The 17,426-nt window shown below is 48.3% G+C and overlaps 1 protein-coding gene across 15 annotated transcripts in view; it reads right to left on the reverse strand.

Moving 5' to 3' along the window:
• The window catches only part of ATP2B2 (ATPase plasma membrane Ca2+ transporting 2), a 464,830-nt gene that overhangs the window by 135,871 nt on the left and 311,533 nt on the right, over nucleotides 1-17,426 (reverse strand). The window contains exon 1 of one of the 15 annotated variants that reach the window (XM_084901913.1): nucleotides 3,808-3,924. The exons of the other annotated variants lie outside the window; for them this stretch is intronic. The gene's annotated coding sequence lies outside the window, so the exon portion shown is untranslated. Of the gene's footprint in view, nucleotides 1-3,807; nucleotides 3,925-17,426 lie in introns of those variants that run through there. 15 annotated transcript variants of the gene reach the window in all.

The following is a 17,426-nucleotide window of genomic DNA, read 5'->3' on the forward strand; positions in this document are numbered from 1 at the left end:
TCAGAGCTGTAAGAAATAAATTTCTGTCATTTAAGTAACCTGGTCTATGGTATTCTGTTATAGTGGCTGCAGGGAATGAGACAGGGCCTGGGCAGGACATAGGACCAGTTCTGGGCACAGAGGGGATCAGCAACACACAAGAGGTCACATAACCACCTGAGGCCAGAGCCCACTGAAAGCCCCTCCCTGTTTTCCACGCTCTTGCAGCATGAACTTGACCAAACCCCTTTCTTCCCTGGACCTCAGTTTCTCCATGTGGAAAGTAACGAGATTTGACTAGTGCTCTCTGAGGGTCCCTTTAGGCTTTGACAGTGCCAGGACCTTCAGAATCCAGGAGAACATTTTGACAATATTGGATTTATGCATTTCGATTTCATCTCATTAGCATTTAAATGACTCTGTATTGTTATATTTCAATGACTCAAGAATAGATTAGGGGCACCTTAATAAAAAGTCTTTGCCAGGAAGGACACTTGCAGAGGAAGGAGCAGTTTTTTTTTGTGTGTGTTTTAGTTAATTTAACAAAGATGGAATCTACCTTTTGAAGGAAGGATTAAAAAAGAAAACAAAACCCCAAACCAACAGCTTTTTTAAATCCTACTGAAGGATGGTAGCTGGGACAATTGCAAATGAATTATGTGCTAAAAATAACTTTTGAATGTTGAATTCTTCTGTTTTAAGATGTGCTGAATTTAAATACCACCTTAATATGTATTTTAAAAGTCATCTTTTTGAATAATCTCTGGCAGCCTGATAAATGTAGAGGACACAGGCCCTGTCTAGGGGCCCCTGGTGAGGTGGCTTAGTGCTGCCATTGGTTTTGTGATTTGGGCAAGGCTCTTAACCTCTTTCTGTGCCTTGGTTTTCTCCTCCCCAACAAAGCCAACTTCACAGCCTACTTCATAGAGTTTTGTGAGGACTAACTGAGATAGAGCTTAGCCCAGTTCCTGGCATGGAGGAAGAACTTGTTAAATGTGGTTGTCCTAATCATGATTACTCAATGCCTCTATCCTCAGTCCCCCACACTACTGTGCTCAACGCAGAACTCAGACTGACAGAACCATACCCATAAGGCCTCTGGCACTGCTCAAAAGGTTGGGGAGGGTCCCTGCTTGGCACAACACACAAGGCTAGTTTCCTGTCTGCTCTGGTCCTGGCTGACTAGCTTCTTTGGGGTAGGATATTTTCTTTCCTCCCCTAGATGCAAATTCTGGCCTTTCTGTAGGGCCCCCTATCCCAGCAACGGGAACCTCCACCTAGGTTGTCACCCAGGAAAATGTGTGGACTCAGCCACCAGCCACAGCTCCTCCCTCAGCCTCAGCCAGACTATTGTAGTTACTGCCTTAGATGCCCTTCTTCCTCCCTCCCTCCCTCCCTCCCTCCCTCCCTCCCTCCCTCCCTCCTCCCTCCCTCCCTCCCTCTCTCGCTCCCTCCTTCTCTAGGTGTGTGTGATGGTCTCTGTGGTATATTGGCAGATTTGTGCCTAGTGTGGGTGACCCTGAGGACAAGGTTTGCTGTGCAGTTATATTGGACTGCCAGCATGAGTGTGTGTCTGTGAGTGAGAGTGAGCCAGAGATGTCTGTGCCCACACCTGTCTCTAAGTAGACAGGCCCCACAGTGTGTGTGTGTGTGTGTGTGTGTGTGTGTGTGTGTGTGTGTGAGTGTGTGTGTGTACACGCATCAAAGCTGACAAAGAAAATCTCAGCTTTGAATTCTCACAGTTTAGGAGAGGGAACTGGGAATGAGGAAGGGAACTGAAAAATGAATACCTCAGAGGCAAATTTAGTGCTATTTTTAGAAAACTCCTATCCTGCTACTCAGAAAAGGAAAATCTAAAAAAAAAAAAAAAAAAAAGAAATTAAAAAGTCTGGCAGAAACAGCCATGCATCAGCCCTGAAGGCACAGATAGCAGAAGTAGGGCCAGAGGGTGGGATGTTTGTGATGTAGGACTTTTCATGTACCTTATTATCCACATGCCTGTCCTGAGGGAGAGGAGATCCAGCCCTTAGCTGCCTACTAGGTCCAACTCCCTCCACTAACCCTGTTCTCCAGAGAAGCTGCCAATGTTAGATGGTAGAAAACAACCCATTTTTAGTCTTCAAAGTGTCTTAATACATATTCATCCTCCCACTTATCTACCTGTCAATCCATTCATCCATCTATCTGTCCATCAATCCATGCATCAATCCATCCACTTACCTGCCTCTCTATCTGCCCATTCACCTATCCATCCATCATTTGCTGTCCATCTGTCTATCTCTCCATTCTTCCATTCAGTCAAGTCAGTCAACCTAAGGAGGTGCACCTCAAGCCCTGCCCTAAATCATTAGGATTCTAAAAATCCTAGGAAAGCAAGAGAGGTGAGCAGACCCTGCGATTTAAGGTCTGATCACTCTGCCATAAATAACTCCCCGTGACAACTCCAAGGTCAGGATCTGAAGCCTGAGTTGAGTAATTCCTGCACAACTTTTGCTTCAGATTTTGGAAGAATATAATCCAAATGGCTCTTGCCTGGGAACCAGATCTGCTGGGTCCAGATCTTGGCTTGACCACTACTATTAATTGGTCTTGCTTAGTATAAGCCTCCATGGGCTGTGTGGTATCACTGTCCCTACCTTACAAGTTAGGAAGTTGGGACTCAGAGAGGTTACAGTGGCCAAGGCTATTAAGATAGGACGTAGCACAGCTTAAATACACTTGCTTTAGTCTAAGGCTTCCATCTTTCCTCTGTGCCCCATTGTTCTTCACTAACTCGTAGTATGGCTTTGGACTATATAACCTTCTCTACTGTGCCTCAATTTCCTTTTCTGTAAAGTGAGAGGGAGTTTGGAAAGACACCCAGTCTCAAAAGACCAGTGTAGCACCATCCTCAAGGATTCTCCCATTATCTGATACTTGCTTCTCAGAGCACACATAATTCATTGGGCCTCTTTGCCACCATATCATCCCCATTGCAAGCCACGTTCTGCTTGGCTGTAAGCCGAAGGAAGGAGACATGCCCTAGAACCCGGCAGTCATGAGCTGATCAAAATTCACCTGCTGTCTCAAACATGCACTGCCCTTCTTGGGTCTTGGCAGGGCAATGTCTGCTTTCCAAGGTTTGTACCCTTGATATGCTCCTTATTTAGAATTCTTTCCTTAAAAAAATCTTTGAGAGTTTCCTGATGAAGCTAAAATAGCAAAGCACTAGCAGATGGAGACAGAAAAGTGTGTGGAGACTTCATTTTGGGCTGCAAGAAAGGGACATGCATTAAGAAAGTTGTGAACTGTGACTATGCTTGGGATGAATAAGGTGCTCTGGATCTCATTCTCTGGCTTCAGACAAAAGTCTTGGCAACCTCTCTGGCCTCAGCTCTCACTTGCCTATCTATCCCCACAGTTGCACTGACCTCCTTGAGGCCTCATTTGCTGCTCTGATCGCCCTCAGCCTCTAGATACTAACTGGTTGCAGTAACACTGTCCCATCCTACCTTTATCTTCCTCCTGCTCTCCCATGGATTACAAGTAGAGGCCTGAAAGGGGTTGGGGGCGAGGGGACAAAGACTGATAATAATGGCAATGCTTAGACTGCAGATATTTGTGCCAAGCACCATCCTATGTACTTTACATTTGTTATCTCATTTAATCCTTCACAACAACCCTATGATAAAGTAAATGCTAGCACCTTGTTTTACAGAGGAGAAAAAAGGGGAAAAGAGAGTTCAGTGACTGGTATAAGGTCCTTGGGTGGGAATAGCAGAGCCGGATATCAAACACACACACAGAGATACGCTTAAGGCACCCCCCCCTCCCCCAATGCTCACTCACATCCCTTTCTCCAAAAGACCAGGCTCCTGCCCTTGCCTCTGGTTCCTGTAGTGAAGCACGGGGTTCTGTGGTGTCAGTGCTCTGGCCACACACAATAGATGACTTGGTGAGTTTTCAGGCTTCACCTCTGACTGTGCAGGAGCTGTCTCTGGGGATAAAGTACTGATTGATGGATGGAGGTGGATGCTGGGGAGGGATTGGATGGCTGAGGTCAAGGAACCTGATAACTGCAGGTCCCCACTCCCTGCAGGGCTGACTAGCAGTGACTGGGAGTGAGTGCTGTTCACGTGGTCCTGGTGCTGTCCTCTGGGGAGGACAAAGAAACAGGCACTGGGGAAGTGTCTTCACTGGGAGCTGTTCCCAAGGACACAGTGCTGACTGGGGGTATGAGGTGGGCTTTAAGAACCGGGTGCCAAGGAGCTGTCCAGCTGTCCACAAGCGGTGGTGTTGACTGACATAGAGCAAAGGATTATAAGTACACCTAAGAGCTTTCTAGGATAGCAGTGCCCACCAACAAAGTGTGGAGTTGGGAATCCTGAGGTGCTGAGTGTAGGTTGACTGGGGAAGGCACATGGCCTGTTCCATGAGCTCTGTGAATAGGCATGGGGAGCTGACCTCAGATATTTGGTACTGACACTCAAAGCTAGGTTCTCAGACAATGGGGTATCCTAGTGAACAGGTGTGAACCAACAAGGTGACACTAAACAAAAGGCCACTCAGAGACACTAAAGTGCATGCACTGAGAACTCACCTTGGTCCATCAGTGCCATCTGTCACCAGTGCCAGAAACCCACCACTAGTGACCCATTATTTTGCACTGTGCATGATGCTTTCCTTCTGATTCCTGCCAGAATCATATTTAAATGGTGGCATCTCAGTCTGACTGAGCTTATTCAATTTTTTCCTCTATGGGTTGGAGTAGGACTATTCATCCACAGGCGTGCCAGGGGATGAGTCCAAGTTGGAAGATTACTTTTGAACAGATAGTGAGTCCTTTGGGGTCCAGACCAGAGAAGAAGGAAGGTAAGATGTGGGGGAAAGTCATTCTTTGTGGGCTGAGAATGCAGGCTCTTCATCCATGGCCTTTTGACTGGCCCCCTCAATTGTCCTTGCACTATCCCCAGAGGGATGCTGATGGTGACTGCCCTTTACTGAGTGGTGTCCATGTGCTAGGAGCTGTATTAGGCTCTGGCCACATCTTATCCTACAAGCAGCCCACGAGGCAGGCATAATTATGATGAGGAAACTGAAGCTCAGAGAAGTAAAATAACATCATGCCCAGGATCACACAGCTAGCAAGCGGTAGAGGCAGGAGCAGAAATGGGACCTCTTTGATGCTGAAACCACCATATTATGCTGCCTCTCAGATTGCACACACCATTCTCTGGATTAAAAACCACTTCTGGCTCCCCACTGCCATCCAGGATCCTGCCTGATTGGCTCGGAGATAGCCTCCCTGAGCTCTGGTCTAACTGAGCTCTTGCATTTCCAGAACAACGAATGCATGTTTTGTCTCCCACACTTTGCATACACTGTTCCCTCTCTCCAGGACTGTCTACACTTGCTTTCCCATTAATCCTCTCCAAGGCCCAGCATACCAACTTCTCTAATTCCCTGGCTCTAAATTCCAACTCTCTTTCCACTGTCAGTCCATAATGTGTGGTTTGTTCTCAAGTTCACAGCCTCCAGCCTCAGTCTTGGAGTGAGTCTTGCCAGCAAGACTGAGTCTTGCCAGCATGTCTCCCTCATTAGACCATGAACTTCCTGAGAACAAGACCTCCCCAGCCCTCAGCATGGCATAGGCCTCCACCAATACTGGTTCCATGACTGAGAAAAGCAATATGATTGTGGAAGGACATGGAGGACAACAAACGATAGGGTGCAATCTGCATTTGAAAAGTAAACCTGGTCAGCCATATGGTAGGAGGAGCTGATGCTGAATGCACCCAGGTGCATACCACAGTCTTACAGGCAGCAACTTGGCAAATCTACACCTGGAATCTATGAGCTAGCTGCTACCAGCATCCCATTCCACAGAAGAGCAAAAGGAGGCTCTGCCAGATTAAGGAAGTTGCCTAGGATCACATAACTGTGGGATTTGAACCCAGGCAGTCTTCCAACAGAGCCCCTGCTTGGAATCACCAGCCTAAATCCTCCTCAAGATGACTCAGAAGCTCAATGTGGCAGTAGCTCAGGCGGTGGGATACATGGAAGCATTTGGAGTCCAGTGGGGAGATGTGCCAGCCCCTCTGGACCAAACTGCTCATGACAGTGTCTTCTGCCACACCCAATGTTAGGTCCCACAGAGGATCCCCATGGGCTAGCCACTGTTCTTTTCATCTGAGGTCTCTTCCCCATTTTCCACACAAAGCTGGAGGTCAGGGATAAGATCAGGTCAGGACACTGAATATGCCAGGATTCAGGCCCAGGCTCAGGCCCAGGGACTAGGCGGGGTGCTAAGAACACAGGATGCATCCCACGCTGAGCTTGTCCTTTGCGTTAGCTGCCCTGGCCCCAGAGCCGCCCCACTAGCAGCCCCCGCCCCCGGATTCCAGAATCTCACACCCTGAGGCCTGTGGAATCTTGTTGGTTCTTGCATTCAGCAGGTCGGCATGCTAATTAGTGACCACCCCGCCGGCCAGCTCTGCAGTTTTCCTCTGACTTGGCATGGCTGTCCCGGCCACTGCGGAGACAAACAGAATCCACCCAGCACCTTGAACAGATGGTGCCACTTCTAAAAATAAAACCATACCACGCTCCCTGGTGCAGCCGAGTCCCCGCGACAGAAGGGGGTGCGGGTGGGGATGAAGGCTGCTAGCTGTGCTCACCAGCCATCTGTGCAGGGACAGATGCAAATGCAGCCACCCCGAGGGATGCAGACCCAGGGGACCCCAGCCTTGCTGAAGATGTGCAGACCCATGGCCTGATCTTGAGGCTCTGAGCCCAGAAATGAAAGTGAGCAAGCCCACGGTGGGTATGTACAGCCTGGAACCCTCCTGTTCCCATCATTGTGACCATCCTAACAACTGCACTTCCATATATTGCATGGCAGGGATCCTTACCTGGACTACCATCTCTTCTTTGCCTGTTATGTTCCATCCCATATTTGGGTCCCTAGATCGACCATTGCCAGTGCCATCTTCTCTTGGGAATTTCCTTTCACTCCAGAAACTTCTCTGGATTCTTAAACCACTTTTCACTTGACTCACAACTTAGTGGGGGTTAGAACCCCTTTGTTTAAGGCTTAGAGTCATAGAAAACTGGTATAGAACCCTTGCTCTGCCATCACTGAGTGACTGTGGGAAAATCAAGGCAGCTCTCTAGCCTCAGTTGTTAGACCTCTAAAACGGGGACAATAATCATCCCTACCTCACAGGGTTGTTGGAAGATAATGTGAGTCTATGCAGGGCCACCAAAAGAGCACCATTTTTTTTTTTTCAAAACTTGACAGAAAAGCCAAAGAGGCCCTGTCTCCCTGAGCTCACTTGGCTCTAGAGACCAGACAGGGACCTCAGAGGTGAAAATCTCTGCGATGCCTAAGCCTCTTCACTGCACCTGTGCCAAGCCCTGCTTGTGCTTACACACCTCTCTTGACAGGGGTTCATTCCCTCCTTCCATAATCATCTGTGCCAGTGTTGGTGGTTTTTCAAAGTTCTTTTAGGTTGACTTGAAATTTTCTTCTATTTTTACTATTTCAGAGTTAAGGGGCATTTCATGACTCATGCAGAATACCCCTGCTCCCTCTTTTCCGCTGGAAGTTCATGTCCATGATTGCATAAATGTGTGTTGTATATGTGTGTATATGTAGAGTAGAATGTATACATGATTGTGCAACCAGGCATCCATGTACAGATGTGTCTATGCATGTCAGGGCAGAGCAGAGCACATGTGTGGTTACATATAAGGCGTGGACAGCCTGCTTGTCATAGATGCCTCACCATTATCTCTGAGACTATCTGCAGGGTGGCCCTGAACCTTTAAAGCCAGAAATCATTCCATCAGATGACTGTAGCTCTCAGGGAACTCTGCCATTAGGGTTCACCCTGAACAAAAAGACAGTGATGACAAAATGGCATTTTATAAGAATGTTCCTAAAGAGCTTTTCAGTTTAAAGGCCACTGAGAAACTACTGAATTTTTCTACTTCACAAGTAGGAAACTAGGGCTAAAGAGATTCAGAGGCCTATGACAGGTCCCACAGAGATTGACATCCTCATGAAGTGACCTGGGGGCTCAAGATCCTGCATAGAAGATGCAGCTCCAGAGCTGGTCACCTCCAACCTGGCTAGAAGGTTCCCCATTAGTTGACCTGCTCCCCTGTCTTCCCTCTTTGGGCCTCAGTTTCTCCATCAGTAAAATGAGGAGATTGGATTAGATGATTTCCAAGAGACTTTCACATGCTCAGTTGTGTTAAGTCTTGGATTCTGGGTCCAGCCAGGGAAGGGGGCCTCCCTGACTCCTGGCATCCCCCACTCTGATGGGCATGTGTGTGCCCTTGAATCAGCCAGTTTTCCTCTGGATACTGAGATATCAATGTGTGTGTGGGGGGCCTTCTTGCTTTAATAATAAAAAAATCAACTCAGACTTCCCTTGTGGACCACTTTCCATGCATTAGCACAAGCAGTTTCCTTTCCTTCTGCCTCTCTGTCTGATAGACTCCTATTCACCCTGCAGGGTCCAACTCAGAAGGCCCCTCCTTGGTGAGCACTATGCTGATCCCATTCTTCAGGAAGAATGAACTGATCCCTCCATTGGGCTTGACTGTTCATGTCCTAGAGGGCTATGTCCATCCACTTCTAGGTCCCTAGTGCATCTGACAGACTCAGTTGGTGTCTAACAGGAGCTTTCTGAGTGGCTAGAGGAACACACAGCTTGACTTCATAAACTGAGAGAGAACAAGGCTGCCTGGGTCATGGGCTCATCCACTTCCTCAACAAACATTTGAATTTAAATCCAAAGGCAGAGACATGCAATGAGCACCTTCTGTGTACCAGCCCTGGCCTACAGGAATGATAGAAGAGGACATGAGATAACATTCCTGGAAGGAAGGTGGCCACAGTAATAATGGCACCAGAACAGCAGTAATAGAAACAAAAATAGTCGTTAAGAGTAGCAAAGTTTTATTACTATCAAGTACCACTTATTGTATTCAGCTTTTTTTCCAGGCATGATCTCACTCATACCCATGATAGGCCCTGAGGTAGACACTCTTCTGCATTTTATAGATGAGGAACCTGAGATTCAGATAGTGGGGTGGCTGGCCAAGGTCACATTAGAGTCTACATTAGGGTCTGAGTCCCATGGCTGTGCTCTTGACCATGGCACTCAACAGATTTCCAGACCCAGAGTTAGCACAAATGGAGCTGCCCCATAGTGGGGACAGCGGTGGAGTGAAATGAGGTGTTCAATAGTGGCGAGAGAGAAATCCAGTGTCTCCCTGCTCCTCCCAAGGGTGGAGAGATAGTGTACAGTGTCCTGGTGGAGGCCCCCAAGGATATCACTAGCTTTAGCATCCACTAGGGAACCCCCATTGGGTTCTTTTCCCTGCACTGCTGACAGGTGTGGGGCGGGAGTTTTGGCTGACCTGGCAGCCTGGGGGTGATGGGTGGGAAGCAGATGGCAGCCCCTTCCTGTGTTTGGAAGAAGTCGAGGGTGAAATCCTGGAGCCGTCAGCTTGACCGCATTACCTGCTGTTAGAAACAGCCCCCAGGCCAGAGGGCTGGCGGCCACCCAAAGTGGCTTTGCTCACGAATGCTAGGCTCTGGGGAGAGCTGGCCACCAGCCCAATGCTCTTCCATGGGTAGCATCGCTATCTTCTTATTAAGAAGGACTGTTACTGGAAAGGGTTCTTCACAGCACATCGTCCTCTGTCTCACCTGTGACTATGGGGCAGAGGGAGCAGGGGGCCCGTTTTAAAGATGAGAGGACTGAGGTTTAAAGAGGACACAGTGCTGGGGTTAGGGTAAGGCAAATTGACACCTAGGGTGCAAAATGTAGGTTCCTGTAAATGCCAGATCCCCTCCCTCCAGTCTGCCTGCTGTTTAAGTCCACCTCAAGCAACCATGGGACTACTTGTCCCTCCCAACCCCAAACTCAGGCAGAGGGGGAAAATCTACAATGAGATTTCAAACCCACTTTGGTAACTTTGTGGATGATGTAGCCTGTACCTGGACTGTGAAAGATGTTTAAAGTCAATGTTTCACTAATTAGTTCCCTGAGCAGTAATGGATTTCAGGGGAAACAGTTCATTTTTCACCTCTACTCAGTTGGATAACTTCTACAGTGGACCAGGAGTTGTGGGTTAGGGTTAGGGTTATGTGGTATGCAATGTGGATGGAGTGAAACTAGATACAGCCCTGTTCCCTCTGGCACAGTGACTGAACGTTATAACAGTTTAACAACAACAAAAAATCATGATCAACTAATATTTATGGAACATTTTCTGTGTGCTAAGCACTGTATACATGTTATCTCACTTGACCTACATCACAATTCTCTGAGGCAGGTATTCTTATTATTCCCATTTTTCCAGAAAAAGAAACTAAGGCAAAGAGAGTTTAAGTAACTTGCCCAAGGTCACTCAGGCAGAATATAATAGAGCAGGGATGGATGGTCAGTAAAATACTTGTTGGGTGAATGAATGGAAACGTGAGCGAGATCGTGCAGGTAAACATAAGGGTGATGTGATTTGTTAAGTGTGGCCATGCACGGTGCCCTGGGAGCTCCAGGAGGTGGCATCAGCCTCCTGAGGGCAGTGCTGAGAGAGGGTCAGGGACTTCTCCATGCTCTTGGACAAACCTGGGCTGCAAGCTTCTAGGGAGATGGTGATGGTGACAGCCACTGTATCAATTAGCAGCGAGAGGAGGCTCCGGTTTCTGTGACTGACCACGTGCCCTACCTTTAAAAATATCTGAGGCCAGTGGTCCCTTTTACCCTGAAAAAGTGGGCTCTCAGACAGGCTGGACCTGAACAGGTCTGAAGAGGAGCAGGAGGCCCCTCCTGGGCTGGGCTGGGCAATGGTCCCTGGCCTTATCCCCCCTTCTGGGACTCTGGCCTGCAGGGAAGGGGCTGCAGCTGGACACCCTGACACCCAAGCCTCTGAGCTCACGCCTCGGTTGCTAGGCAACTATGCAGTTCAGGTTTCGGGAGCTAAGGACAGGGCCTGGTGAGGACGTCAGTATATAATATTAGATACGGCCCAGTCTAGTGGGGCTGCTTGAGATATATAAATCTCAGACCTGGGTAGAGCCTGAGGGGTCCTGTGGTCATTTTGTAGTTGGGGAGACTGCTGCCTGAAGTGACCTGTGAGTTAGTGATACAGGCAGGGTCATCTCGAACAAGAAGGTTGGAATAGAAAAAACAGTTCAGAAAGTGATGGCAAGTGTGGCTGCCATGTGCATGGCACTATACCAATGGCTTCTCCCACCAAGGTCCAATTCATCCTCAAACAACATGGTGAGGTGCAGACACTGCTTTTGTGCCTGTTTTATAGATGGGGAAACTGAGGCTCAGAGAGATTGTGTCAACCTACTTGAGATCATACAGCTGGTGAATGGCAGAAGCCAGGTCAGTGCAAGTTTCACCAGCCCCTGTCCTGCCCCCCAGGGGTTAAGAAAATTGAGGGACCTGCCTCACAGAAAGCCCTGGAAGTAGGGAAAGGAGGGGCTCAAGAGGGTTAAATGGTGGTCTCAACCTGACCTAAGGAGCAGGCGTAGATATAGGATTTAAACCCACGACTCTCTCTAGTTTCAAGACCAGGGCTAACCCACTGCCCCAGTTCAGTGGCAGAGACCTCCAGTGGTCCTCCTATGCCAGGACTCCCATTATCAGACATCTCTGTCCACTGTCCCCCAGAGGACAGGACCCATTCCCCAGCCCTCTAGAGAGGAAAGCCCAGCACAGAGCCATAACCTTTGATTCCAGGCCACTGGACCTCTCCTTTAGTTGCCCACACCTCCCAGCAACCTGAGCCTGGGCTGGACAAGCAGGTTGCTATGGTGACAGCACATCAGATACTGACCTGAGGACCCAGTGGCGGCACAGGGGAGGGGCAGGCCTTGCCTCAGAGATGGATGGAGGGCTAGAGGGCAGGGGCCCTGGGGACCCTGCGGCAGCGTAGGTTGCTCTGTGGGCCAGGCTGGGCACAAGCTGCTATTTATAATTCTGCTGAATGGGCCCAATGAGCTGACCTGCTGTCTGACACCGGGAAGCCCAGCAGCTGCACAGAGGGAGGACACAGCTCAGGAACCTCCTCCGGGCCCCTGCTCTGAGCACAAGGGTGAGGGAAGGTCAGGGGAAGACGGAACACCTTCTTCTTCCCGGCTATCTCAATTCACTTCAATATCCACCTCTCTGCCCAATTCTACTTTCATCCTTGTGTCCTGAGCCAGGCTTTGCTTTGTGGGTCTGGGGATGGGTGGGAGGGATGGGAGTTGGGAGTGGGAAGCAGCAGGGCTAAAACCTAAGCTCTGGACTTAAGGAGGAATCAGTGTGTGTGTGTGTGTGTGTGTGTTTTAGGATGTCTCCACTGGAGGGAGATAAGGGGGTAGGGGTGGAAGAAAAGAAAGGGGAGAAAAAGAAGCTGCAAGGCAGAAAGCAACTTGAGAGGCCGAGAGGTGAGAGGGAGAGGGGGAAAGAGAGAGAGAGAAACAGAAGCAGACTTCAAAAGAGAGTGAGACAGAGAGGTAGAAAAAAAGAGAGGAGAGGGAGAGGGAGGTAAATAGAAAGGAGGAGGAGAGGGAGGGAGGCAGGGAGGGAGAGAGGGATGAAAAGAGAAAGAAGGGAAAAAGAGAAGGAGAGTGAGGTGGAGAGACAAAGAGCCAGAGGAACTGGAGCAAAGACACAGTGATGGGTACATGTGGGATGGGAGTTGAGACACAGAGGCTAAGGGAGAGGGCAGAGTCCGAGTTCTAGAGCACGTCCTCTTTGGCCCTGGTAGCCAAACTGCTGGCCTAGAAGCCGGAAAGCAAACATGACTCAGGTCTCACGGGGGCGCCTCAGTGACCTGCATGTGAGAGGAGAGAGGGCCTACACTGTGGTGCCTGTGCTGACTTCCCAGGCCCTTGGCCTGAAGGGGTGGGGGTGGGGGGAGCTCTGGCCTGGGCATCCCTCTGTCAGGCCATCTTGCTATCTGGGGGCCCCAGGAAGGGCAAGGACTGTGCCAAGGTCACTGGAACCCATCCAGGGAAGGCATGGTGGCGGCTCTTGGGGATTGCCTGCTTGTCCGCCCTTGAATCTGGGTTATTTTGGAAGCTGAGCAGCCAGAACACCCCCACCCCCCCTTGTTCATGGGCCGGTGGCTGCTGACTCAAAATATTCTCTCAAGGAAATTGTCACCCAGAAATCCAATGTCACTTCTTCTGGGAGGGCTTCCCAGATTCTACCAGATTTAATTCTCTGTTTGCACAGGGCCTACCTTGTACCTATAGTAGGGTATTTATCCTAAGCAACCAAAGACAGGGCTTTTATCTGTCCATCTGTCCTATCAGACTGTCAGCTTAATAACGGCCAGGGCTGGTTCCCCAGTGCCAAATGCGATGGCAGACAAACCTGGCTGTAATAAGCAGACCAACAACCCTACAGCAGCAGAACCAGCCAACATTTATTGAGAACTTACAATATCCCAGGAGCTTTCCATACACCATCTCATTTAACCTCTCAATAGCCTTATGTGTAGGCTTCATTAGAAGGTGCCATTTTACCAAGGAGGAAACCAAGGCTCAGAGAGGCTGAGTGGTTTGCCCAAGGTCTCACAGTTTGGAAAGAGTTGAACCAAGATCTGACCTAAGACTGTTTGATTTCAGAGCATAATCACGTGACCACCAGGAATACAGCCTCCCTTGCTCTATGGATTATTTCCACTTCCACGACTATGCTCAAGAACTTTCTGTGGCTCCCCAGTGCCTCTAGAACAAAATCTAGACATCCCATCTGGTGGTAGTTCCTTTTCTACTTGCTCTTCCATCATCCTTTCTGATCTCATTCTCTTTCCCCTGCTGTATTCTGATTTATTAATGCAATAGTTATTTAATAAGCACCTACTGTGTGCCTGGCACATTGTGCCTGCTCCTGGGGAAGACAGATGGTGAAAAGTGCTTTGAGAGCAATAGGTGTTATGACCAACTGTCAAGGGACCTATTTTGCTGGGTAGATTTGCAAAGACCTGGGCCAGAGTGTTCCAGGGAAAAACACAGACAAAGATCCTGAGGTGGAGAGGGGTAGAGCATGCTTGTAATAACCCAGAGAGGGGCATGTGAGAAAGGGAGAGTAAGAAAAGGTAAGCTAAGACAAGGGCAGGGGCCAGACTGCAAGGCTTCGAAGCCATGGTGAGGATTTATCCCAGGCGCAGAGGTGGCAGATTAGCACAAAGTTTTTTGTTTGTTTGTTTTTAAGATCCCTCATTCATTGGAGAATGAACTATCAGGGAGTAAGAAGGAGAGTAGGGAAAAAGAGGCAGCTACTGTGTCATCGGGGCAAATGGGGACAGGGTGCTGACTGCAGGGGTGGCAGTGGTGTTGAAGAGTCGTGGGCAGGTGAGAGTTAGGATGTGAAACCAAAAGGTTGATCCAGGAGAAGGGGGAGGAGGAGCATGGCCAATAAAGACTCTCCTTCAGCAAGAAGCTGGTTGGCAGTGCCATTTACTGGGATGGGAAGTTAGGGAAGGAGTGGGTTTGGGGGGGTGGGTGGGCATGATCAAGAATCCTGTTTTGGACTTGTTAACTTTGAGATGCTTGTGAGATGTCCAAGGAGAGATGCCAAGTGGCCAGTTGGATGATGAGTTGGGAGTGCAGAAGAGAGACTCCAGCTGAAGATATAAATATGGGAATCAGCAGCTTAGAGATGTATTTAAAGCTATGGGACAGAGTGAGATCATCAGAGGAGAAAGTGTAGTGAGAGAAGGGAAGAGGCTCAGAGATGAGCCCCAGCAGCCATGTAGTCACACTGACTGACCCCATTAGGTGACTTCTCTGCCCAACAGCTTTCAGTGACTCCCTACTATCCTCAGAACAAGGTTCAAAATCCTTAGCTGGACACACAGGCCCTGCCTACTTCTCCAATCTCATGTCCTTTGATCCCTTCCTTGTATCCTTCTTTTCAATCATAATAAACACCTTGGGAAGTTCCACACCTCCAGGCTTTTACCCAGGCAGTTCCCTTGCCTGACGTGGCCTTGCACAGGCAAAAGTGAATTGTCACTCTTGCTTCCTCCAGAGTGGACTTTGCAACATCCTCCTCTGTGTTTCTATGGCCTCTGAACAAACCACACTATCATAGTCTTTCTGGGAGCTCCAAAGGGAATGAGGCTTGTCTATCTCTGTGACTTGGGACCAGCATGTCCAAGGCTCATGGTGAGCCCTTGTGCCCCACAATCTGAGATGCATCATCACAGCTGTGGTGGGCTGAGCACGTGAACTTCATCACTTCCGGTTGAACCCAGGCTGCTGCTCTGAACACACTTGGAGGAAGGAAGGTTAACAGAGGGAGGAGGCGAGTGGGTGTGAGAATGAGGGGTCACACTGGGCATTTGCTGGACCTCCACCTCCATTGCAGCATTAGTGGGGAGAGAGAAATGAAAAGATGAAAGCAGAGAAAAAGCAGTGAATTTTACTTCCCTTACTACTGCCCTGAGTTCACGATGAGAGACTTTACTGTGTAAGAAATAAAAAAGTACATTAAGGACTTGGCCTGGAGGGGGTCATGCAAAGCTCCTATACCCTCCCTGGGCCACTTTTATTCTGTCTTATGTTTAATGTTACCAACCATAGGCTCCTGAAGAAAGCTCAGGAGGGGCAACTTGTGTGTTTTTGGAGCACCTACTTGGTGTCAGGTGCCATGCATTTGGTCAAGGGCACAGATAGGTCAGATGGACCTGGGTTCTAATTCCAGCTCTCCTGCTTGCTACATGGCCTTGGCCAGGTAACAAGGCCTTGCTCTGGGCCTTAGTTTCTTCATCTGTGAGATGTGGGCTATTTATACTCCCCTGCTTCAGCTCTGAGAGAGGTGACACGTGAAACACCGAACACAGTGCCTGAAACACAACTGTTTCCTTTCGTCTTTCTAACAATCTTGTTAGAGGAGTGTTGGTACAGGGCAACTGAGAGGCCCAGGTCACAGAGCTAGGATGGATAGAGATGATGTCTAAGAGCATTTCTACCTCCAAAGCCAGGGAGAGGATCCTCCTATCTAATCATTCAGTTGGTTGATTCTGGGACTTTGGGTTGGGTACTGGGAACTCAAAGGTGATTCAGACAAAAGCTCTACTTTCCACCGTCCAGGCTCTCCCACTGACTACATTATGCTCCCATTCAGAGAAGTTGGGAGTGGGGACTCCCTACTGTACAGGAGGAGTGAGTTTGGGAATTCCCAGCTCAAAGGGCCTGTTGCTCCTTTTGGGACCAGGCAGGCAGCTTGGGTTACTGCTCTGAGCTTCAGGTTTTTTTTTTTTTTTTTTAATACTTTTTTTATTTTTATTAAAGTATAGTTGATGACAATATTACATTAGTTTCAGGTGTACAACATAGTGACTCAACATTTATATAGTTTATGGTGTCAGCACATCAATCTTATTTATTTTCCTTCTTTGGGGTGATATGATTAGGTTTTGACCAATGAAATGGGGGGCAGAAGTACTGCATTCCACTAATAGGCTTGGTCACAAACTCATCCATGTTATCATGCATGATATTTCTTTCCATTGTAGGGCAACTGTAGAAACCACGTGTCATAGACGGTAAGAACCTGTGTCCCTGAGTCTCCACTGGAGCAGAGCCACCAGGAGAGCTACACCCTGTCATGAGGGCAACAAATAAACTTGAACAAATAAACTTGAATCACCAAATAAACTTGGGAATTGCTTATTGTAACAGCTAGCATCCCATATCCTGACCAGTGCACTAATCTTTGTACATGTCAGGGGCCATTATGGCTAAAATGACTTTGACTAAATATTTAGTTTTAAAAGATATCAGAAATTCTTTTAAAAAATCCTTTAAAAAGAGAACAGTATAATCTATCTTCTTTCCTGAGTAATGCTAAATAGTCAACAGAATCATTGTGAGAATGACAAAACAGTGGCAAGAAAGCTACTGTTTGGTGCCTACTGTTATGTTGTATGTGCCAAGCCCAGTCCTGAGGTTTTAGGAATTGTTATTTATGGGAGGATAGTAGAGTTTGAGCATAGGATCTTCAGGTTTTTAATCTGAAAAATTGGCATAATGATACCTTATCCAGAAGATAACAAGAGGATTAGGCAGGAAAGTTTTGGGTGAGGTGGGTGCCATTTTAGGGAGCGCCATGGCTGTCATTAGCTGAGGTCCATGAAGGGTCCTTTGTAAGGTTTGTGTAGATTTACATTTTTCTACGAAGAAAGCCTGTGACTTTCATCAGCTTCTTAAAGGATTCCCTGACCCCTTTGTACCACAAAGCCCCAGAATCATATATAGTGGGACCAACTTAGCTCCCTGCTTTCCAATGAATGATGGGTAGAAATAACACCAAAATGCCCAGGCTAGGAAATCCAAGCATCTGGGGATGATTAGAGAGAGCAGGGTTTGAGTCCTGGACCCCCATGCTTCAGCAAGGCAAGACCACTTGACAATCACTTCTCTCTCCACATTTTTC

Source organism: Pipistrellus hanaki, assembly GCF_964339955.1.
Source record: "Pipistrellus hanaki genome assembly, chromosome: 13".
Taxonomy (NCBI): Eukaryota; Metazoa; Chordata; class Mammalia; order Chiroptera; family Vespertilionidae; genus Pipistrellus; species Pipistrellus hanaki.